Below are 23,764 nucleotides of genomic sequence, written 5' to 3'. Positions count from 1 at the left end.
GGCAGGGACAAGGATAAAGCTGGAAACCATCATTCTCAACAGACTAACATGGGAACAGACAACCGAACACTTGATGTTCTCATTTGCAAGTTGGAGTTTAATAATGAGAACACATGGATACAGGCAAGGGAACATCACACACCAGGCCCTGTCAGGGGGTGGGGGTCTAGGAAAGGGATAGCATTAGGAGAAATACCTAACGTAGATGATGGGTTGATGGCTGCAGCAAACCACCATGGCACATGTTCCTATGTAACAAATCTGCACGTTCTGTACATGTATGCCTGACCTTAAAGTATAATTGTAAAAAAAAGAAACAAACATCCTCTTTCTCTTTGTCACATACAAAACTAAAAATACAGCAGCCAATTAATTCCTCTCATAATCCATTTTAGTAAAAGTTCTTCAGGAAGCTGATGATACCAATCCACAAAATGAAACAACTCCTTAACCCTGTATACCTGGTTTTACTAGTTTCTTGTTTTTTTCTCCCTACAATATTGACTATTTTCTTGGTGACCAGAGGTCTCAAAGGTACTTTATATTGCCCTACATAATTTTTTCCTTGGGGGACAGCTTTGAGACAAATAGACAAAGATTAGCCTCAGTGAAATATGAGCTTGCTCTAGCATTAAGGTCCAACTCAGCATTGTATTTTAATTTCATTTTAGCTGTTACAGACAACAGGAACAAAAGGATTGAATAATTTACCTTTTTCTTATTAGTTTGCATTTTCAAATGCAGCCAGTAAGCCAACTTGCAAGATTTGGATCCATCTCTACCTTCCACTGGTAACTTTTAACTTTAGTAACTGGGTGCAGCACAGCTGCAACTCCAAACCATGGGCAACAACGTGGCCACCCAGGAATCAAACGTTCTTTGCCCTTTCAGTCTTTTTCTTCTCAAACTACACATTTCTGTGAGTCAGGGATATTCTAGCAAATCCTACTCCTGACACCAACTAAAAAAAGAATTTTTTTTTTCTCTACTCTTAAAACACTTCAGACACCAGATGTGTGGGTTATCTTTCCACAGCAACGAATTCTTCAACTCTCTAGACACCAACTGCGTGCCCTACAATTCAATTCAATTTTGACACTATATACCTGGAATTAGTGCAGACTCCACAGATAAAGGGCTCAGTCCCAAAGACTGCGCCCCACTTCAGATGCCAGCTGCATGTTTTAGATCCCTAAGTTACTCACACTTGTGCCCAACTGGGCTACACAATTAGGGTTCCTAGCCCCTTCTTTATGTTTGATAATTTGCTATCATGGCTTATAGATCTCAGGGAAACATTTACTTCTATTCGACAGTGTATTATAAAGGATATGATAAAGCATGCAGATGAATAACCAGAAGAAGAGGTGCACAGGTGATTTCCTGAAGGATCCTGAGTTCAGGAACTTCTTTCCTATGAAAGTGCACTAGACTGTTAGCATGTGTTCACCAGCCTGGAAGCTCTCTGAATGCTACACTTAGGGATTTCTGTGGGGGCTTCATCACATAGGCATGATTGATTATTAACTCAACCTCTAGCTCCCTTTCTCTTCTTAAAGGATAGAGGTAGGAGGTCAAAAGTTCCAAGCTTCTCACTATGGCTGAGTCCTTCTGGTGAGCAGCCTCAATCCAGGAGCCCACCAAGAATCACTTTATGAGAAAAAAAGACATTCCTGCTACCCAGGAAATTCCAAAGAATTTAAGGCCTTATGCCAGGAGCTGGGCTCAAAGACCAAATATTAGAACAAAAGTTGTTTCCAGTACCTCATCACTTAGAAGATTATAAAGACTTTTTAAACTCTGGTCAAATGAATGATGCTGATTCTGATAAACTCTTGACTCTTTATAAACTGCGTTAGACTTTATTAGCATCCACACCCTTCATTTGCAAGAAAGAATTATCTCAAGGAATGAGATGTGTGTGAGCCTTTCTAAAAAAAAAAAAAAAAAAAAAGAAAAAAAAGAAAACAACTGATGATGGAATCAAGTCCGCCAAGAAGTAAATATCTTTAAAAAATCAAAATGGAGGCCGGGTGCAGTGGCTCGCTCCTGTAATCCCAGCACTTTGGGAGCTAAGGTAGGTGGGTCACCTGAGGTTGGTAGTTCAAGACCAGCCTAGCAACATGATGTGGGAGAGGGTAGCACAAGCTCTGCCTTGGTTGCCTCAGCTGGTGTCTCACTAGTTTCCATGCCCCTCAAGTCCACTGGCTCCACGCCTGGCACAGCACCAGGACGTGCACAGTAATTACTATCATTGTGTACCAAACTGCTTTTCAAGTTTGTTTAGGATCTCAGATTCCTTATCCTGAGGTGGTGGGGTTTGCTGAAACTCAGGTTCCCACCACTGGCATGGATAATTCCCTCTGGCTACAACTGATCTAAATGCTCCCTTTGTCAGCAACAGCTGAGTTCTCCCAGTGCTGTTTTCTGCTGTGACAGGGCAGCACTAAGTTATGATGCAAAGTCCCACAGTCACTACATTTCTCCCTCCCTCAAGTGCACAGATTCTTTCTCTGTGCCACATGGCCACTGTCAGGAAATGGGGGAGATGTGGTGTATCAGCCAATTTTTATACTGCTATAAAGAACTGCCCAAGACTGGGTAATTTAAAAAGGAAATAGCTTTAATTAACTCACAGTTCAGCATTGCTAGGGAGCCTCAGGAAACTTACAATCATGGTGGATGGTGAAGAGGAAGCAAGTCATCTTCTTCACAAGGCGGCAGGAAGGAGAAGTGCTAAATGAAGGGGGAAGAGCCCCATTTAAAACCATCAGATCTCCTGAAAACTCACTCACTTGCATAAGAATAGCATGGGACAACAGTCCCCATTATCCAGTTATCTTCACCTGGTCTTTCCCTTGACATGTGGGGATTATGGAGATTATAACTCAAGATGAGATTTGGGTGGGGACACAGCCTAGCCACATCAGGTGGTTATGGCAATTCAAGACTGTCTTTCCTATGTCTTCAGTGTTTTTTCAGTGATATTTACAACCAGGTACTGGTTTCAATGCCATTTAAATCCAGGTACTGTGATTGCTCACCTGATTGTTATTTTTTATGAAGGTGTGTTTTTGTGTGTGTGGAGTTGTTTGATTTAGGTTTCCTGAGGGAAGGAACAATGGTGAAAGCTTATTTTTCACCATCTTGCTCCATTCTCCATCCAGAAAGGTTTTACTTGATCATTCAAAACAAAAAGCATCCAACTTTTATTCTCTATCTTTATCCTATATATTTATTTCATAAAATATACCACTACTTGCTACAATTTATATGTTACATTTAATATGTTTATGTTTCTTTTTTCTAAGTATATATTGTACAAATTACATTTTTATATACATCTATATGTAAGTGACATATTTGGTTACTTATCTGTTATGTGTACACACACACAAACACGCACATACATAGGCTAGAATGCAAATTATGAGAAGAGAAACTTCTTCAGTGCTATAATACCTATACTTAGCACAGTGCCTGGTGCATAGTGAGTATTTTCACTAAGTATTTATTTAAAGAATATTCAATTAAAGGAAACCAAATATATCCATTGAACATTCAAACAGCTGATAAAATCCATTCTTAAGCTAATAGCAACTATTTTAAATTAAAAGAATAACAACAGATATACAGTTCATCCTTATAGTTTTGTGGATGTGAAAAATGAGGCCCGGAGACATTGAGTAATTTACCAAGGGCATTAATGAGGTGTAGTGGGGAGCATGGACTTCCATGGACTTTGGAATCAGGCAGAACTAGAGTTAACTGCTTTTCATCTGGGTGACCTTAGGAAAGTTATTTATCATCAGTGGCCCTTTATTTTCTAAAGTGAATATTTTATATTTTAAACCTTGAAGAACGATAAAAATAACAGCGATAACTAATGTAAAATAGGGTGCTGAATAGGATTTTTCAGTTGCCATAGAATTGGAACAGGAATCCACAAATGAAAACAGAGAAGGGTTAGGACTCCATTGTAAAGAGAGAAAGCAATATATTTCTTCCTCCCAGCCCCAACCAGCACTTTCTAAATGGCAGAGCCAGCCCAGCTATCACTGACATAAGCATCCTTTACTTCCCAGAGTGATAGAGAGGACTCAGAAAAGAGAAGGTCATTCAGGGCATGGGTATGGAGGGAAATTTAGTGTTACTAATGAAAGACTTTTACCTCACTGCCCTGTGAAGGATGAGAAGATGTTCTCCTACCCAAGTGATAGAAAAGACCTCTCCCAAATCATAGACGTTGGAGATGTCTGCAGGGAGAGGGAAACTGACATCCTAGCTGGGTGCTTGTTGAGCTGTGAAATCTTAAGGCCAATTATTTTGCCTTGGTTAAGCTACGTAGACTATGGTGAAGGAGTTCTGCATTATCTGGAGTTCTCAGTTTTGCATTTAAGTTACTGGTGACTGCTGTTCTTCCAGATATTTTAGGAGATTCAAAACTTGCTGGTGTAGAGCACACTAGCATGGGAAGGAGGGCATGCCTTTTCTGTTCTTCACAACACAGGGGAGACCTCGGGTTCCCTTGGCTCCATATGAACAAGAACACAGTTCATAGGCAATTTCAAGTTAACCAAGTGGCCATCACACAACAGAAATAGTGTTTACCAGGAGAGAAGGGCAGAAGGAAGCATGCTGCTTTCTGAAATGGTCAAGAAGCAATGAGCTGTATGCCGTCGCAGAAAAACCACAGACACAATCTATTTTGAGACAGCATGTCAGCAGAGACCACCAGCATCAATGGAACCAGACCTAATCATAGAATACTGGAGATGCCGCCACACCACTGCTATGGGTGGTTACAACTGAAGATTCCTTTGGTGCTGCTTCTTGCTTGATTTCTGCCTCCTCTTCTCACCCTTCTCCTTTTCCTCCCTTTCTGCTTCCTACTCTCTGCCTCTTCCTTTCTCCTTCTCCTTTCCCTACTCTTCCTCCTTTCCTATTACTATTACTACCATTCTTCTTCCTCTTCTCCTCCTTGTCTCCCTCTTCTGTCTCCCTCCTCTTACTCTCAACCCTCCTTGTCCTCCTCCTCCCTACCTTCTCCTTCTCTTACTCTTTCTTCTTCTCATCTTTAATACAGATATATTAGAAAGAGGGAATGTCAAAGAATGATGTATAAAGAGTTGAGTAAAGGTTTATGTGGGAATGTGTGTTGGGGCTAAGGAGCAAGACCTGACATGGAGGAAGGTGGTAAGAAGGCAGAATAGGCACTGCTAATACGTAGCAAGTCTTACAGTGGAAACTGTCCAAATATTTTAGACTCCAGCTGTATGAACAGGTGTTCTCACATTGGTGAATTGTTTACATCTAACAGAGGACATTTAAACTTTCTAGAGACTCTGATCTAAGGTTCTCTTCTTTTTAAAGATAGTATGTCTATCATAAGACTTCATTCCTAGCAGTAAATATTTAAGGCAATGCTTTTTAAAGAAAGTAGAAACTGTTATGATGGCGTGTACCTGCAGTGCTGGCTACTCAGGAGCCTGATGAGGGAGGATCACTTGAGCCTAAGATTTTGAGTCTACCCTGGGTAACACAGTGGTACCTCATCTCTTAAACAAACAAAAAATGAAAGAAAGTTGTGGAAAATTGCAATTTAAAATTATAATTTCTTAGTAAACATGTTAGATACTGAAGTTATTTTGGTAATATTTTTTCCAAAATCATACATGTTAGATGTGTCAGTCTAGTTTCACACTGCTATAAAGAACTTCCTGAGACTGGGTAATTTATAAAGAAAAGAGGTTTAATTGACTCACAGTTCCACATGGCTGGGGAGGCCTCAGAAAACTTATAATCTTGGTAGAAGAGGAAGCAGGCGCGTCTCACATGGTGACAGGCAAGAGAGAGCCTGTGAAGGAGGAAGTGTCAAACACGTATAAAACTATCACATCGTATCAGAACTCATTTACTATCATGAGAACAGCAAGGGGGAAAACATCCTCATGGTCCAGTCACCTCCCAGGTCCCTCCCTCGACATGTGGGGATTATAGGGATTACAATATGAGATGAGATTTGGGTGGGGGCACAGAGCCCAACCCTATCAATAGAATACAGAGTTATATAGTAGACCTAATTTTTTTGAAGTAAGTTTTTAAAATTCTGACTAATGCAGCATAACTCTTTGTAACTCTAGCATAAAGATATCTCTGTATGTATTTATGCAACAAATAATCTTATAATCCATTGAAAGCAAAAGATGGGCAATATGCCACATTCTAGATCATCTACATAGCCATGGCTATATAGACAAAATCAGACAGAGAGTTTAGAAGAAGGTTTGCATCAAAATGCCAAAGAGTTAACTAAGTACCATATTATATGAGGATCAAAGGAAGATATAGTTTTCTGACCTGAATTATTTGGATTGATTGTACAAATTGACAAACAGTAAAAAAAAAAAAAAAAAGAAAAGAAAAAGAAAAACTAATTATTCTTAGGTGTAAATTTTATTAGCTTCTCTTTCCTCTACTCCAGTTTAATCTTTTTTTCATTTTACACACACTTTCAAATTTAACTCACAAGAAAATATAGGATTGACTTATAATTCAGATACCTTTTCTTATGAGACAGGCCAAAGAAACAAACCAACCAACCAAAAACAATCCCTTCCATTAATCTCCTGAGTAAAAGTCAGGAAGTTGACCATATGCAATGATGTGTCACCTCCTAACCACGGAGAAAGGACACTGATGAATAATCAGAAGGACAGCAAAGCTGTAGTGCAGTCACTGATAGGACGTCATCAGATACTCCTGGGAAAGTGTAAGAACATTTGAAGAATAAGAGAAAAGAGCGAAGGACTCAGCTCCCTAAAATAATCAGAACATTCATAGGCTCAGGTAAGGTGACTTGTTTTTGTATTTCTATGTCAGAAATATAAAGGAGCTCATCCCCTGCAAAGGTGAAGCAGTTTATAGTCACAAATTTTATTTAAAAAACAAAAACAAAACAGAGTAAACTTATGGCCTCTTTACACAACAGTTTTTTTAAAGTGTTTTTTTTGTTATTCTAATTGAGTATATTCAAAACATTCCAAGATAATCAGGGTCCTTCTGCAGGAAACCCTGCTGATTTTAGGGAAGAAATGAATAATCCATAACTTTCTCTGTCCTCTTTTAGGTTTTCTTAACAGTTTAGTGAGGAAGCTTAAAGAATTCTTACACCTCCCCCTGCTGGCAGCAAACAAGAAGTGCAGCTTTAGTACTTAAAACAGGATCATGCTGAAAATAATGGCTAAGATCAACTTTTGATTCTAAAAACAAGATTCTTTCCATCTCTAATCTCTGAAAAAGTCTAAAACATGAATTAAAAACATGAAACGTAGAAATAAAATTTCTTGGAGATATTTCTTTTTAGAAGTAATGAATATTAAATTAAAATGTTTAATTCAACAGCATACTTTCAAAAATGTGTATTTCTGAAACATGACCCCAAAAATGACTTTGTTATGATTCTTAGAACTTTTCAATTGTATCTCTGCTTGCTTTCATTCTCACTATAGATCCCATTATTATCCATGGCAGAGACAGTAGGTTCATCAATCACTTAATCTGCTCCCCTTTTAGGCTCCAGCTGTATGAACAGGTGTTCCCACATTGGTGAACTGTTTACATCTACCAGAGGACATTTAATCTTTCAAGAGGCTCTGATCTAAGGTTCTCTTCTTTTAAAAGTTAATATGTATATTAACTTTCCAACTCCCTTGCTGTTCTCGCTACTGGGCAGTAGTGATGGGTCACTTACAGGTCCACACACAGAGGATCCATCCTTTGACCCTCACCTGTCTCTGCTGTGGTGGGTACTGCAGATGTTCCAGAGAGTGGAGTGTCCATCAGCCTAGATACTTGAGAGCCTATATTGAGCAGGGGCTTCTGGGTATTCCTCCCCTCATTGACCTACAGCTGAATTTGAGTGAGTGATACCTGTTAGGTGTCCAGCAATTGAAAGTTCATTTGTCCTGAAAATAACAAAGTTGCTGATGACTTTAGAATACAAACCAAAACATATCTGATACAAGTCTAAATCAATTAACGAGTTTTTTTTTTTCCAAGGTTAATGAGGAATCCCTGACACAGCCTCAGAAGGTCCTCACTACATGTGCCCAAGGGGTTCTGGCACAGGTTGGTTTTATACATTTTAGGGGAAAATGAGACATCAGTCTGTCTAAGACGTACATTGGTTTGGTCTGGAAGGACAGGGCAGCTCAAAGTGGGGTGGAGGCTTCCAGGTCATAGGTAAATAAGAGACAAATGATTGCATTCTAAGTTTCTCATTAGTCTCTTACTGAATATACAATTTACAGGAATAGTCACTTATGCCTTACTCTGGCTTCATGAAACAATAGCGCAAAGGAAGAAATCAGATATGCATTTGTCTCATGTAAACAGAAGGATGACTTTGAGTTCTGTCTGTCCTTTATCCACAAGGAATTTATTTGCAGACAAAGTAAGAGAGAGGTATGTAGCTTTTTGATCTTTGTAGCTATTTTATTTAGGGGTAGAATGGGAATTTTGTCCGTAATTCTTAGCTTGACTTTTCCCTTTGACATAGTGATTTGGTGGACACAAGATTAATTTTCCTTTCACAAGAGCACTAAGAACAATCCTGAGTATTTTACATGCCTCATTTGATCCTCACCACTGCCTTCTGCAGTACTTTATATAGATGTTATTAGCCACATTTTATACATGACAAAACTCTGTCAAAGGTGATTATATACGTTGTTCCAGGTCACATGGACAGGAAGTGATGGAACCAGAAATCAACTCCAAATTTTCTAAATTTTTGTTTCTACTTTACATTGTCTAATAAACCCAAATTCACAATTACATAAGATTAATTACATCAAGTTGAATATCATCACTTTGTTTAAAAAGTTCTAAGGGCAAATACATTTAACAAAAAAAAAATTCTGAAGTCCACTTTGTTGAAAGCACTATTGTAAGCCTTGCAAGGTATACAAACAAGTATGAGATGTGGTCCTTATCTTCACAGAAATTACATTCATGCTAGGAAGCCTAATCAAAGAAACGTGGAAAGCTCAGTAGCAATATAGAAAACTGTACAAATAGTTCTTGACTAGTTGTCAAGTTAGCTTTTCACACATTAGGTAATCAGTAAATATTTGCTGGGGAGAAGGCAGAGGACAGATCATAAAAGAAGGGTGGAGAAGAACTGGTTAAGAAGTTGAGTGCAGACTCCCATCCTGTTAGCCAGGCAAGGCTCCATGGGGGAGGTGTGGCTTTAGCATAAACTTGATGGATAGGTAGGGTTGTATTGAATTGTACTGAATGATGGGCAGGTATTGATAATTGCTACCAAATTATGAAGGACCCTTTGATGGTTCATTTTATGTGTTAACTTGGCTGGGCCATGAAATGCCCAGATTATATGTGATTTCTGGGGTATGTCTATGAGGATGCTTCTGAGATTAACATTTGAATGAATGGCCTCCAAAGATTGCTACCTCCAGTGTGGGTGGGAATCATCAACCCCTTAAGAGCCCAAATAGAGCAAAAGGTGGAGAAAGGAAGAATTCATCCCTTTTGTTCTGCCTCACTACTTGAGCTAGGACATCCTATCTTCTCTTCTACCCTTGGAATGATATTTACACCATTGACTCCTTTGGTTCTCAGGTCTTTAGACTAAAACTGAATTACACCACTAACTTTCCTGAGTCTCCAGCTTGAGGAATGCTGATTGTGGCACTTCTCAGCTTCCATATCACATAAGCCAATGCCTCATAATAAATCTCCTTTTTATGGGTAGGTAAGTAGGTAGATGATAAATAAAGATAGGAACATAAATATACATATAGATATAGGTATAGATGTCTGATTTGTTAGGTTTCTCTAGAGAATTCTGACTAATGTATTTCCTATTAAAGAATTTGTATTTATCTTATAGACACAAAGACTTCCTTAATGTTTGTAGACTGTTGTGCTGTCAGTAAAATACCTTAGGTAATGCATAAAGGAGGTGTAAACAGAGACCAGCAAGAGAGATCATTAATGTACACACAGATATACATACTTAAATTGTTTTCTCCCTCCCTCCGTCCCTTCCTCCCTTCCTCCCTCCCTCCCTCTCTCTCTCTCTCTCTCTCTCTCTCTCTCTCTCTCTCTCTCTCTCAGATGGAATTTCACTCTTGTTGCCCAGACTGGAGTGCAGTGGTGTGACCTCAGCTCACTGTAAACTCCACCTCCCAGGTTCAAGTTGTTCTCCTGCCTCAGCCTCCCGAGTAGCTGGAATTACAGGCATGTGCCACCACGCCAGGCTTATTTTGTATTTTTGGTAGAGATGGGGTTTCTCCATTTGGTCTCGATTTCCCGACCTCAGGTGATCCGCCTGCCTCAGCCTTCCAAAGGGCTGGGATTACACATGAGCCGCCATGCCTGGCCAATAACCATCACGCTTTATGATGTCTACAGATACTGTTTTTCTCATTTTGTCTGAATCAACTATTCACCAGTACAAGACATGACATCTGTTAACAGTTTCATTCTAGTCAGTTAATTTCCATATTCTTCAAAACAAATGAAGTACCATAGATGAAGTATAGTGAACATTATTTTTGTTGGAGGAATAGGTACTTAATGGGTTTGTCTTAGTCTATTCAGGCTGTTTTAACAGAATACTATCAATTGGGTAGCTTATAAACAACAGGAATTTGTTTCCCACAGCTATGGAGGCCAGCAGTCCAAGATCAAGGCAACAGCAAATTCATTGATTCAGGAGGGTCTCATTCCTCATAGATGGTGCTTTCTTGCTGTGTCCTCACTTGGCAGAAGTGAAAAATGGCCCCCCTGAAGCAACATTGTTGTCTGGGGTAAATGCCCGGGGTTTGTCATCTTGCACCAAGACGATTTAGGACAGGGACACGCACAATGACTGGGTTTAGGAGCAGAGGTTTAATAGGCAAAAGAAGGAGAAAGAGAGAGAGAGATCTGAAAGGGAAAAGCTGGCATGATGCAGCGAACTGCTTCAGATTTTTTTTTTTTGAGACAGTTTTGATCTTTTTGACCAGGATCGAGTGCGGTGGCGTGATCTTGACTCACCACAACCTCCGCCTCCCATGTTCAAGCGATTCTCCTGCCTCAGCCTCCCGAGGAGCTGGGATTACAGGCACCCACCACCACGACTGGCTAATTTTGTTTTGTATTTTTGGTAGAGATGGGGTTTCACCATGTTGACCAGGCTGGTCTTGAACTCATGGCCTCAAGTGATCCACCAACCTCAGCCTCCCAAAGTGCTGGGATTATAGGTGTGGGTCACCATGCTGGCCTGCTCCAGATTTTATAGGCAGGCTTGAGGAGGCGATGTCTGATTTATGTAGGACCCACAGATTGGTTCTGTCAGGTGTGACATTTACCTGGTGCTGCAGGAAAGGCTGGTCGCCTCACCCTAATTTCCTTATGCATATGGGCTTTCTAATTGACCAGTGCCATCTTGTCTGCTCTTTACTGTGCATGTGGTTGGCAAAGCAAAGAGAAGAGGGAGCCACTATTTTGAATATGCTTATTCCCAGGTAGCCTTTTCCTATTGGCACAACTGCTGGCATTCGCCTGTGCAGTCTTCCAGCGTGCTTGTCTATGTCTGCGGCTCGATTTTACAGACTACTCTATATTAGAAAAGCAAATTATTTGGGGGCTGCTTTTCCTTAAAAGGAAAACCTTACCAAGGACTTTCTTACCCTTACTATCTGCCTAAATAATTTATTTTTAACTCCTATATCAGCCTCAAGCTCCTTTATGAGAACACTAATCCCATTCATGAGGGTGGAGCCCTCATGACCTAACCACCTCCCAAGGGCTTCACCTCTTAATAACATCACTATGGGGGTTAGTCTTCAACATATGAGTTTTGGGAGGATACAGACTCTTTGACCTTAGTGGGGTTATATCAAATACAGCAAAAGAACTTCTAGCCACCATCCCTGGTTCTACTCCTCAAAGGTAAGCTCCATTAACTGTCTCTTTTAGTTTGGGGTGAGAATTGCCTTCACAGTTCTGAATGATATGCTTGTACCTCTATTTCTTGATTTAAAAAATTCTAAACTACATCTTGTCTTTATAATTCTGTACAGGAGGACTTATCTCATATTATTCTACCATCCCTCAATTAGATATTTTCAGTATCCTTACTTTAAAGGTTTTAAAACTACTTTTTAAACTCTCAAAAGTATTCTTAACCTCTTTTTTTCCCATCAACTTCTGGCAATACTTCTTTACTCCATCTTTGTGAGATGAAGAAGCCACGTTTGCAGAAGGGCCACAAAGTGGCTTCTGCCCTTTCCTCCATAGGTTCTGTTCCACCTGAAAGTCCAATATGTTTACTTTGATCTTGTGAAGATTACTAACATTTACCTCTCTGGAAAGTTAATCAAGTCTCTTCTTCATCAAGTCTTCATGTTTTGACAATAGATTGATGATAAAATTTGAAAATCAGTAACTAATATTTACACTGGTCTGATTATACTCATTCAGTGCTGAGCCAAGTCATTTGTTCAGATCTTTCCATGGGCCCATTTGCTTTCACCTCTTGGTCACCCTAAAAAATATTTTTGGAGTTAAAGTCAGTTTGATTCTTCTCTTAAACACATCATCAATTATTGAGTTCATGTTATATTTAATTTGCTTTTTATCTAGATAATGAATTTCATGACCAGGGCTATTTGTTTATGTTCTTTGAGGTTTTTAGTTGCCTTTCTTTCTAACTTGTATTGGTCATATTCATTATATTTTGTGTGCCTAATATGTCCTGTATTCCTCTAAAAATTTTACCAGCCTACGAAATACATTTTCTCCAGGGTCTAGATTTCTTCTAGTTGTTATTCTTTTTCCTGCTACTGGTTTTTCTCATTTGCCTGGTGATACTTGGTTATCCATTCAGGGATTGCATAGAAGAAAAGAGTACCTGGTGTGAATTTCCCCTGCTATTGGATTTTCAACTGAAGTTCTGCCTTTCCTTGGAACTATACTTGGCTTTTCTGTGTGTGACCAAGTCAGACCAAGGGAGTGGTGTAATTTCTGCTCAACTCTGCAAATCAACAGAGCTCCATTGTTTATGGTTGTAGGTGGAGGGGATAGTCTGCAATTTCTACCACCCGCCCCCCCTCACCTGGACAAGCCTACTTCAAAAGCCCTAGGGCTAAGAAGTTGCCCTTTAGGGGAAGTGGATACAGAATTGGTTGTCTGTCTCCAGCCCTCCAAATTCCAGGATGAGGAGGTCATTTAGTGGTCGGGGAAGTAACAAGAAGCTATTCCTGGAGGAAATGCCAATGGCATGGCCTCTGTGGAGCTAAGGCAGTGGGATGGGCACGTAGACTGTGCAATGGCCCATCAAAGATATTTTATTGACTCCTCTATTTCAATTTCACTTCTCTTTCCTACATTTGGCCATCTGCTGATTCTGAACTCAGAATTTCTACAGGATTCTACAAGACAGGTATTCCTCACTTCCTGGCAAAATATTCCAGGCTGACTTTGTTAATTATTTCATTTAAATATTTACTTCTATCCTCCCTGGCTCTGAGAAAATTTTTGGAATGTTTGTACCTTGATGACTTTTCTCAGCCATTATATTATTCACTCAGACATTTGGGAATATATTCTATTTGTACCTGATACCTACTTCATCTCACACCTGCTCTCATTAGTGATTCAAAAAAGATGAGAGGCAAACATGGACGTTGTTCATATTGACTTCTGTTTCTCAGAGCCATCACATAGTTTAGAAGCCTTAATGAAATAATCTCTGTGTTCCAAGAGAAATATCAATTGAAAGAATAAGAAACAGAGGCTGCTACTTGAGGAGTCAAGTGGTACAAAGGAAATGAAAACATAGTGACAATGGGCTACTGATCATATTTCTCAACCTCATGAAATAATAAGTGGAATAAGCTGACTTTTGATTAGGAAATTATATTAATCCATTTTCACACTGCTATGAAGAAATACCTGAGGCTGGGTAGTTTATAAAGAAAAGAGGTTTAATTTGCTTATGGTTCTGCAGGCTGTACAGAAAGCACAGTGGCTTCTGCTTGGCTTCTGGGGAGGCCTCAGGAAACTTACTGTTGTGGCAGAAGAAGGAAAAGCAGGCGCATATTACATGGCCAGAACAGGAGCAAGGTGGGGAGGGTGCTGCTCACTTTTAAAACAACCAGATCTTGTGATAACTCACTCACTGTCCAGTATCAACACAGGATGATGCCAACACTTTCATAAGAACTCATGATCCAATCCCACCGGTAATCCAAACACATCCTACCAGGATCCTCCTCCAACAATGGGGATTATGATTCAATGTGAGCTTTGGGCAGGGACACAGATCCAAATCATATCAGAAATACACTTGTATTTTTAGAATTCATTATTCCCATCTTTTCAACTCCATTTGTTTCAGCAGTTGCTCTCTTTCAAGCTTGCTTCTGCACATTAGATTTCTTGACTACATGTCTTGAAGAATGTTTTCTTTTGCATGTCTCTATGTGATACCTACACAAAAATATTATCCAGAATTTTTGTTGTGTCACCATCATCATCGTTATTATTACTTAAAGGATTATATTTCACTGTTTTCTATTTTTAACCTATTAAGATCCTTTTGGATTTTTAATTTGCAATTCCCAGTGTTTGCCAGTGTAGTGCCATCTGCAAATTAGTTAATGTGCAGTTTAGCCTTTCTTTGAAATCAGTAATTAAGATGTAAAGTAAGACTGAGCCCAAGACTAATTCACTGGGCTTCCCACTGGGACCTCTCCTGAGCTCTCAAACTCTTTTATGACCACCTCTGGTTTATCATCTTCCAGCCAAATCTCAAGCTATTTTACTAGGTATATAATTATATTGATTTATAACAGTCACTAGATTAATTCTATTTTGTAAAATGTCTGATATATTTATCTTACTTAGCTTCATATTTGCATATGCTGAAACATTACAGCCAAAGAGGAAAAATTGTTTTTAGTCAGGATAACCCTGACATTTTCTGTTAAATGATCACTTGGCATGGAGACATACAGAGATAGCTCTTAATATTAGTTCTATCATTTGATTGCAGCGAAAGTTTATCACCTAGAATATAATTACAATCCAATGATTCTTTTTCTTCTTTCTTATTTATAGGTTTTAAATAATGTTTTAGTTTTCTAGTATCTTTCCAATTCTTTAGGATAAAAACAACAAAAAAATTTATCTTCATTTTAGTAAGTCTGTTCACTTATTCCCTGATCAGCCATAGAAGCAGCTTTTGTTTTCAGGTTTTAGGCATTTTCTATTAGCTGCCAATTATCTGTGTCTCAGACTGACATTCAAATAATTAACTATTCAGGTGCACTGATCTCACCACCAAGGGTTTTATGAGCATTTGAGAAATTTGTTTAAGTTTAATTGGGAAACTAAGCCATGGGGCAATGTTATTGCAAAGCTATACTGCTGTGTTCTGAGTAACTAGACTAATCTAGGTCAGAAAATCACAATAGGACAAACACCCCAAGAACGCAAAATTGTGCTTTTAATGACTGCCAAATTCTAAAATACTTCAATCTTACGATTCTGAGACTCTTTCTTTTTTTGGTGTATAGATTGGGCTCTGGTTTATAACCTCAATCTTCTGAATGATTTTTAGCCCCTGTCTCTTCCCTCCAGCTCTCCTTTCTCTTTTTAGAACTTACTCAAGTATTTAATTACCTGTGTGTTTGCAAAACATATTGCTCTTTTCTCTGTAGTATCAGATAACATTCCTAGCACTCTGAGTTAGTGTCCCGACCTGCAGGACAACAACAGGAGCTCGAAGGGAAGGAGTGGGGATGAATGGGCAGGAGACACGAAGAATGGAGACAAGACAGGAGTCTGATCAAGTCTCCTTTATTGTTGCTGAGCTCACAGCTTAAATAGGCCAGGCAGGGAGGCGGGGCAAAGGAAGCTTGCAGTTGGGAAATTCCGGCCTTCCTAAGTTTCAAAAACTGAAACTTACTAGCAGGAAACAGAAACTGAAACATTCAGCAGAGAAACAGAAACTGAAACATTCAGCGGAGAAACAGAAACTGAAACATTCAGCGGAGAAACAGAAACTGAAACATTCAGTGGAGAAACAGAAACTGAAACATTACTGAAACTTATCAGCGAGGAAACAAAGACTGAAACTTGTCAACAGGAAACATTAAACTGAAACTTATCTTGTGCAAACCTCAACAGATCACAAAATGGCGGCTATTGCTGCCCACAGGTCCCCCTTTTTTATTTTATTTAGAAATTAGGCTGAGTGGTAGTTATGCCCACAGGAACCGTGCCTGTCTTAGGTCAGAGGACCCCACATGAGAGAACATTGACTCCTTATCCGTCATGGGGAGGGGAAAAACGTTTTCCTCCCTATCTTAGGCGGAGTGTCCTTACTCATGCTCCTCAGTTGCCCGTCATTGGCTAACTGGTTCAGCTCGCCGGGTGACCTGAGAGGAAAGGTATCAAGCTCCATCTCTAGGTCTGCCATCTCCAGCCTGTGGTAATGGACCTGAATGGGCTGCATCTTTATGGCCTCAATTTGTGATCTTGAGAAGCTCCTGAGTTTGCTGAGTATAACAGGACCGATAGACAGTAAGACAAGGAGGGAAAGCAATCAGGATAAATAATACCATGTTGTTGACTCCTAAAAAGGGAAAAGATAGAAGACCCTCAGGGCTCGGTGTCATCCCTGGGTGGAGTTGGTTTTTCGGATTTTTTGGTATCTACTTGCTTTACAAGTCTCTCGGGAAGCCACCTGGCCGAATCGGCTTCCTTGGCATAAATGCACACCCATCCTCGACCCCAAATCAGGACCGGGTCTGGGCCATGCCATGCGCCTGTCATGGGATCTTTCCACATTACCGATGCATAATGGCTTTTGGATTCAAAATGCCAGTGTCGATCGGCAGCAGAGTGTCCTTCTTGATCCAGTGTTAAAAAATTTAAAATAAATGAGTGTGATAAAAGATTTTTTTTGGTGATCCCTTATGGGGGTACCATTCCCCGTTTTTTATTTTATTTAGAGTGGTTTTTATCGTGAGATGAGCTCTTTCTACTATGCCTTGTCCCTGGGGGTTGTACGGGATGCCTGTAACATGTTGAATGTTTAGGTGAGTACAGAACTGAGTGAAGGCTGTACTGACATAACCAGGCCCGTTGTCAGTTTTGATTTTACGTGGACACCCCAGGGATGCAAAGGCAGTTAAAAGATGAGCAATAACATGTTTTGTGGCTTCTCCGGTTTGTAAAGTGGCAAAGATATATCCACTACAAGTATCAATGCAGACATGAACGTATTTAAGATTTCCAAATTCTGGGATGAGTGACATCCATTTGCCAAAGGGCATTAGGTAGGAGGCCTCGAGGGTTAACTCCAAGATGTGGGACCGGTAAGTGAGGTGCACATTGTGTGCAGGACTTTACTATTTGTCGGGCTTGTTCTCTAGTTATGTGATGAAGTAGTCTCAAGGATTGAGCATTAAGATGATGCAAGTTGTGCGAATGTTGTGCTTGAGCTAGAGGGGTGTTAGGGAGTTGGACTAATAGAACACACGGGTGGCTAGGTCTGCCTTGGCATTTCCAGAGGCTAATGGACCGGGTAAGCCTGAATGAGCACGTAAATGTCCAATGTAGAAAGGTTGTGTTCTGGAAATTAATAGCTTTTGTAGTTGAGAAAATAGTTTTGCAGCAGTTGAGGTATGTTTTATGAATGGGGCTGTTTCTAACTTTGGGACAGAGGTAGCAATGTATGCACTGTCTGTATAAACATTGAGAGGATCATTGGGAAACATGGAAAATGCAGCTATAACTGCATGTAGCTCTGCTAATTGGGCAGACGAAGATTGGGATTGAAAGCTGATAGTTTGGTTTGGGGTAACAAAGGCTGCAAGCCCTGTGGATGACCCGTCAGTGAAAATGGTAATTCCATTTGGAAGGGGATGAAGTCTGGTATTTTTAGGAAAAACGAAATCATGTCTGTTGGCAAAATCTAGAAGCTTATTGGGAGGATAATGATTATCGAGGTTGCCAGTATATGAGGCAAGTGCAATGGGCCATGCTTCAGTATTTTGCATGAGCCAATGGATCTGCTGTTTGGTATAAGGTTGGACAATGTTGTTAGGTTCCTGTCCGAAATATTCCTTGCCTAGGGTTCTTCCTTTGGTAATTAGACTGGCTACCATAAGGTAGTAAGGTTCAATGACTTTAGTGGGCATATTAGGAAGATGGATCCACATAAGTGGAGCAGTTTGTGAGAACACAGCTGTGGGAGATAATGAGGTATGATATATAATAAATTGGAGTGGTTTGTCAATATCGAAAAAGGTGATGGTTTGGTTATTGATAGCTTGGTTAACTAAATTGATAGCTGATTTTGCTTCAGGGGTGAGTTGTCTTAAAGAAGTAGGACTGGGATCCCCTACCAATGTATCGTATAGGGGCTTGAGATCAGCTTTGCATAATTTTAGATAAGGTAACAGCCAGTTTATGTCTCCTAATAATTTTTGAAAATCATTGAGGGTTTTTAAACAGTCTAGCCTGAGTTGCACCTTTTGAGTCGTTAGGCGAGTTCCACTTAACTGAAATCCTAGGTAAGTGTAGGGATCAGTAAGTTGCACCTTCTCTGGGGTGATGACTAATCCACTAGCATTAAGGGCAGTTTGTAGACTTTTGAAACAAGACAAGACCACTTCCTCTTTTGCTGCTGCTAAAAGTATGTCATCCATATAATGGATTATGTACACATCCTTCCAATCTTTTCTAACTTTGGCAATGGCGATGGCCACATATGACTGACATAAGGTAGGACTGTTGGCCATGCCCTGAGGCAAAACCTTCCATTGATATCTCTTCATAGGCTCTTTAAAGTTAATTGCGGGAAGGCTGAAAGCGAAATGCTTATAATCCTCTGGATGGAGAGGAATAGTAAAGAAACAGTCTTTTAAGTCTACAGTAACTTTGTAGAATCCCATAGGTATAGCTACAGGGGAAGGGAGGCCGGGTTGTACACAAATATACACCACCCTGTTCCAGGGTGCCCAGGGATATTAAATCCAGCCAAACTTGGTTATACTCATTTTTTTTATACCACAAACATATTTATAAACGAAAATGTAGCATCACCATAAACAGCTGAAGCTAGACTATCTACAGACAAAATTAGCAACAAATCTGATGCACTGTAAATTCAAGTTCTCAGGACGACAAAAGTGATTAAGCAAGACCTCAAGTAACAATGTTAATGCCATTTACAAAGGAAAAAACTGATACAAAAACATTCAAAACCTGAACATCACTTGGCATGTAAGGGAAAAAAAAGCAAATTAGCTGAAAGGTTCATAAACACAGGTCTTATTTACACTACACAAAGCCCAGGTGTTAGCCTTGAACGTAACTTTCAAAATACCTTCAAATATATCCAACTCAGATCACAGAATTTTGGTATCGAGCCGCTTCATCCTCAAGATCATCCCAATCAATACCCTCATCAATGCCTTCGTCCTCTGAATTATTGGCTCGACTGGCTAGCCATACAATCCTCTCGATATTTTGGATTAGCTAATTTTTGTTTAAGGCCTGCGGCTACACGTTCAGCAAATTTCTCTAAGGAACACACAGGCCCACCGCTCTCCACGGGTTTCTGTTCCTCTTTACCAGAGTTGCTGTTAAATGACATTAAGTCAGCTTCCCCTGACTTTTTCTCCTTGCCCTCTTTGGGTTCTGTTTTTTCCAAAACTAACGAATTTTCTTTAAAGGGGGGGCTTTTATCGGACAAATTTTTACATGAGTCTCTCAGGCAAGTTTCCCCCTGGGTTATGAGATTAGCAATGACTGGATCGTCATGTTTTTGGGTAATGATCTCATTTATTAGATTCCAGTATGAGAAAGCAATTACAGGGACCTTTGAAGCCCAAAAGCATCATAATAATCTTTTAGGGCATCCCCTACTCTTTTCCAACATCTTTGATCTATGGTTCCTTCTTGAGGGAACCAGGGACAAACGTCCTTAATATAATCAAAATATTTAATTAACCGGTTTACTTTCACCTATCTCCTCGTGCCTTTAATGCTATGCTGAGTTCTTCTACAAACAACTCATGCTTACTAATTTCCTGACCCATAATATCGTCGTCCACTTATCAGAGAGCAAGGCCGCAGCAGGTTCCCGCGGTGACTCTTCCTCTGGATTTCTTCCTTCAATCCGGCCAGCTTTGACGACGTCCCTCACTGTGTCCCTCTTACTTCGAGCCCCACGTTGGGCGCCAGACTGTCCCGACCTGCAGGACAACAACAGGAGCTCGAAGGGAAGGAGTGGGGATGGATGGGCAGGAGACGCGAAGAATGGAGACAAGACAGGAGTCTGATCAAGTCTCCTTTATTGTTGCTGAGCTCACAGCTTAAATAGGCCAGGCAGGGAGGTGGGGCAAAGGAAGCTTGCAGTTGGGAAATTCCGGCCTTCCTAAGTTTCAAAAACTAAAACTTACCAGCAGGAAACAGAAACTGAAACATTCAGCGGAGAAACAGAAGCTGAAACATTCAGAGGAGAAACAGAAACTGAAACATTCAGTGGAGAAACAGAAACTGAAACATTACTGAAACTTATCAGCGAGGAAACAAAGACTGAAACTTGTCAATAGGAAACATTAAACTGAAACTTGTGGCAGGAAACATTAAACTGAAACTTATCTTGTGCAAACTTCAACAGATCACAAAATGGCGGCTATTGCTGCCCACAAGTTAGATACTGGTTTCTCTTTTTCTGAGAAATACATCCAGACAGGTAGTAAACATTTTTATTTCACTATAAATATGTGAGAGTTTATGATGTGTAATGGAACTGTGGAGTGACTATTTCTTCTCAGCTGATATTTAGCTGTCAGAGAAGACTGAATGAATGGGCTTTTCTTAGTTTATATTTTCCTTAAGAACTTTTTAAATTTTTATTTCATATAACTAAAAATTTTCAAAAGGAAAAAGAAAAGAGGAAAAGACAAAATTGGACAGGAGAAAGAAAGGGACGGAAGAAGAGAGAAAAAGCATGAGACCGTGTGAACTTGTTCCTAATCTTGAACTCAAATTTTCCCAGCTTTTTTCTATTATCTTCACAGTAACTGGACTTTAAAAACTAACCCCCCCCCCAAAAAAAAATAAAAATTCTCCCTGTGTGAAAATTTTTGAAGCTACATAGTCACATTCCTCCTTTTTTGCCTTCTTGATAAGTAAAGGTATTAATTGAAGACATGTAAGTTACTTTAAGAAATAACTTTATGTGTTTGAGACTACTTACCCTTATAAGATGATACAGAAATATTAGGTTTATTTCTAAAATAAAAGTCTTTTAATAAGGAGCTTAAACAAAAGTAGAGAATGTTGTCAATGTTGTTCCAAATTTGGCTATTTCTTATGCATTATGCAGTTATCTGTGTCCCTCAGATTTAATGAGCTTGTACGATCCTGATTTTAGCTTATCATTATTATATTCTCGTTTTTATTCTGACTTGTCTTGACAGTATACTATTTTCTTTCTCCTGCTATTTTATATTGGTGATGACTTAACGATAAAGTGCTACTAGACCGGAAATAGAATGTGTGAGCATAATTAGGATGCCTTTTTGTTTCTTCACACAGATGATATGAACATAACATACCCCTACATATATGAAATACATAATCTTAAATATTATCTGAATCATATTAAATCATATTTATTCTGTGTATATTTTCTTCTTGGTTAAAAATGATTTTATAATTGCTTATTTTTTCAGGTAATATGATAGACTAACAACAGAAGGATAATAGTGTTCTTAATAGCTAGGAATAGTACTTATGAGGACTAAAATACTTAGTTAACTAGAGTAGACCTCTACTGTAGTGAATGTGTGTTTGCAAAACATATTGCTTTTCTCTGCAGTATCTGATAATCTTCCTTTTCTCTGTAGTATCAGATAACCTTGCCATTGTAATGGCAAGATTCCCAATGAGTAATGGCAAAAACCGTAATTACTTTTACACCAACCTAATAGAATTTATTTACCTAGTAAATTGTCACTATTTCCAACCTGTAGCTGTATCAATGGTGAAAAAGAGAGCTATGACTGTAAAAACATTTTGCCCATCACACGGAAATAAACTATGATACTATATGCGTCTTTGTTGGAGATGCCATTCAAATGACATACTTGGAAACTATATAGACACTTCAAAATCAGCTACTCTACTCTCTCAATCAAGAATTAGAAAACTGAAGTTCAGAGAAGTAAATATCTCTGCCAAGGCAGTACAGTGTGCTTGTAGCAGCTCCAGGACTAACACTGAGCAGTTCCATTTGCCTCCGTAAGATTATGGCTTCATACAAGTAATACAGCAAAACTGAAAAACACACGGATTTGTTCTTTAAGAGGAAACACCTAGGGGTCATAGCCAGCCCCTGTGTAAATCTCAGGAAATACACACAATAAAAAAGTAAATTTGTATGCTACTTGTGAGTTGTAAAATTAATGGTTAGATTGACCATTACTGAAAGTCTTTGTCTTTAGCTGAGGGAGAAATTATCAGACCATAAGTCATGAAACTAAATGGTCTGGGTTAACAGGACTGACATTAAAATCAGCTATAAAAAAATCCACTATTTAAATATGCCAGCAACTTAAAACACTGTTTTCAAATGTGTCCATCCTAATGTATTATATACATTTTTTTCTAAAACTTGTTAAAATCTGAGGATTATGTTTTAACTAATATCTTGTTCTTCTATTAAATGGGGATATTTAATTAAGTATGGAAGAGTCAGGCATCATAGGCACCATTAGATGGCAGCATTACACAAAACTATTGTTTGCACTTTGTACAAAATCACATTTTAAGTTGTCAAAAAACTTAGTTTACAATCTAGTGTACATACTCTACAGATTGCATTAATAGTAAGTTTTTAAATTAAAAAATGCAAATTGGAGATTCTGGTATAAGAGAATGAGACAAAATGTAGAGAGAAGGAAAATAGAAAAGATGAGAAAGAGACATGAGAACATGAAAACCAATGACAGGTAAAAGATGATCTCAGGAAGACAAATAGGACATCAGTCCATCATGGTGACTCTATCACTATCTGATGACTTACATGATATTGCAAAGTTCTGTAACTGTTTTCTTCAAAATTATTTTCTTAAAGAAGTACCAAGTAAGGTAATCACTCTGAGGTGTTTTCTCTCGATGTTAGAATAAAACGTAACATGCATTCTATCTATCAAGAAATGAGTAGAGATTGATAATTTTGAGTCTTAGGAGTTGGGTATTTAAGTATAATTTTGTATGATAATAATTAAGAATGGAAAATACTTTTTTGAAGAAAAGACCTAGTTTAATAAATCTCTTTTAGTAATAATCCAATTCCTTTTTGGAGACAGCTGTTATCTTATACATTGGATATAGTATATGGTATGTAATTTGCTCAAATACTTGACTTGCCTAGTAGACTTCCTATGTGATAGGTGTTAACAGGAAGAAAAAATGTAAGAGTAATGCCAATTTTTTTACATTCAAAAAGTATGCATAAGGTACAATGAAGTACAATAGACCCCATGCCTAGGTAATATTCTTTGCTGATAGAAATACTATATTTCTAGGTAGGAATGTAGAAGGTAGCAAGACTGAAAGGCTCTGCTCCTTTTATCTTTTTAATTGATCAATGGTCGATTTAAGTTTTGAAGGGCAAAACGTGATTACTCCATTTTAAGTTTTCACTCCTCCACACCTTCCT

At 39.0% G+C, this 23,764-nt stretch overlaps 1 long non-coding RNA gene across 7 annotated transcripts in view; it reads right to left on the bottom strand.

Annotated features, from left to right (window-relative positions):
* Nucleotides 1-20,469, bottom strand: part of LOC141581609 (uncharacterized) — a 33,764-nt gene extending 13,295 nt beyond the window's left edge. For 2 of the 7 annotated variants that reach the window (XR_012514332.1, XR_012514337.1), the window contains exons 1-3: nucleotides 20,126-20,469; nucleotides 5,766-5,857; nucleotides 2,672-2,736 (exon numbers count right to left, since the gene is read on the bottom strand). This is a non-coding gene — a long non-coding RNA (uncharacterized LOC141581609). Of the gene's footprint in view, nucleotides 1-2,671; nucleotides 2,737-5,765; nucleotides 5,858-7,790; nucleotides 7,912-12,375; nucleotides 12,560-20,125 lie in introns of all 7 variants that reach the window. The other 5 variants (XR_012514336.1, XR_012514333.1, XR_012514334.1 and 2 more) reach the window with 4 other exon arrangements.
* Nucleotides 20,470-23,764: the final 3,295 nt, after the last annotated feature.

This window comes from Saimiri boliviensis, chromosome 16 (genome assembly GCF_048565385.1).
Source record: "Saimiri boliviensis isolate mSaiBol1 chromosome 16, mSaiBol1.pri, whole genome shotgun sequence".
Taxonomy (NCBI): Eukaryota; Metazoa; Chordata; class Mammalia; order Primates; family Cebidae; genus Saimiri; species Saimiri boliviensis.
Note: the sequence above shows the minus strand (reverse complement) of the source record. Positions and strands in the feature narration are given on the sequence as shown.